Source organism: Sinocyclocheilus grahami, unplaced genomic scaffold, assembly GCF_001515645.1.
Source record: "Sinocyclocheilus grahami isolate Dianchi unplaced genomic scaffold, SAMN03320097.WGS_v1.1 scaffold3384.1, whole genome shotgun sequence".
In the NCBI taxonomy this organism is placed as follows: Eukaryota; Metazoa; Chordata; class Actinopteri; order Cypriniformes; family Cyprinidae; genus Sinocyclocheilus; species Sinocyclocheilus grahami.
Window position 1 is genome coordinate 18,842 of NW_015508517.1, and position 1,367 is coordinate 20,208.

Below are 1,367 nucleotides of genomic sequence, written 5' to 3' on the forward strand. Positions count from 1 at the left end.
CTGAACACAAGAATAAATAGAGTTTATAAACATAAAGTACACTGACCGCTGTGATAGACGAGACAAAACAGCACAAGATTCAACCGGTTAAACCTGTTGAGAATAAGAGCTGTTATGCAACAGATACAGACACACATCACAAACACATTAAGTGTTTAAAAATGAGTGGGAAAATATTACAGAACTGACCACAATACAGCGACTACAAACCTTCAGTTTCAGTGTTATTTAAATATTTAACACATGTGGATCTTACATTTAAAAATGTCTAATAAGAAACATCAAACTATAATCTGGTTTTATAAATATTATCAGTTATTATCTGAGTCAACATGATCCGTCAAACATTAGACACAAACAGACAGAGTAACCCAACAATCCACACATCAACGTAGAAATCATTTGATTGCATTGAGTAATCAATGTAGAAACATTTAACAATTACATTAATAACCACACTAATAAACACCATCATCATAATCTGTGTTCATCAGCATAATAATAAACATGTTCACTTATTTCCTTAACGTTAGCATCTTTAGCAGGCATCCCTTTTTCACACATAAACACAACTATTGATATAATGAGACAAAAACATACACGCTTTATATTTAAAAGGATAAAAAAACCTACATTGTAAAAGTTCAGCATGAGTTTTACATTCTGGTTGTTTAAATTTCATAAACCACTGCGCGTTCAGCGAGATCGAAGCAAAACCAAAACCACAAGTATCATTCCTACACACAGGTGAGAGTTTTTCAGAGGGTGTGGTTGGCTCCTCCCACTAAAGGATGTGTGTGGTTGGCTCCTCCCACTAAAGGAGGAGTGTGGTTGGTGTTTATTGCCCTCTGCTGGTTATTCTATCAAAGCAGATTGAGCTGTCAGAAGATGTGAGATCTAATATCTTACATAGATAGACATTTGGCTAAAAAACAGTGTGTGAGTCCAGATACAGTCAGCTGAAGTTTATTCGGAACAAGATCTCTGATGATTTCAGTCTGATCTCAACAGTTTGAGCAGCAGATACAGTGGGGAAAAAAAGTATTTAGTCAGCCACCAATTGTGCAAGTTCTCCCACTTAAAAAGATGAGAGAGGCCTGTATATATACTCTATTTTCATCATAGGTATACCTCAACTATGAGAGACAAAATGAGAAAAAAAAAAATCCAGAAAATCACATTGTAGGATTTTTAAAGAATTTATTGGTAAATTCCTGTGTAAAATAAGTATTTGGACACCTAAAAACAAGCAAGATTTCTGGCTATCACGGACCTGTAACTTCTTCTTTAAGAGGCTCCTCTGTCCTCCACTTGTTACCTGTATTAATGGCATCTGTTTGAACTCGTTATCAGTATAAAAGACACCT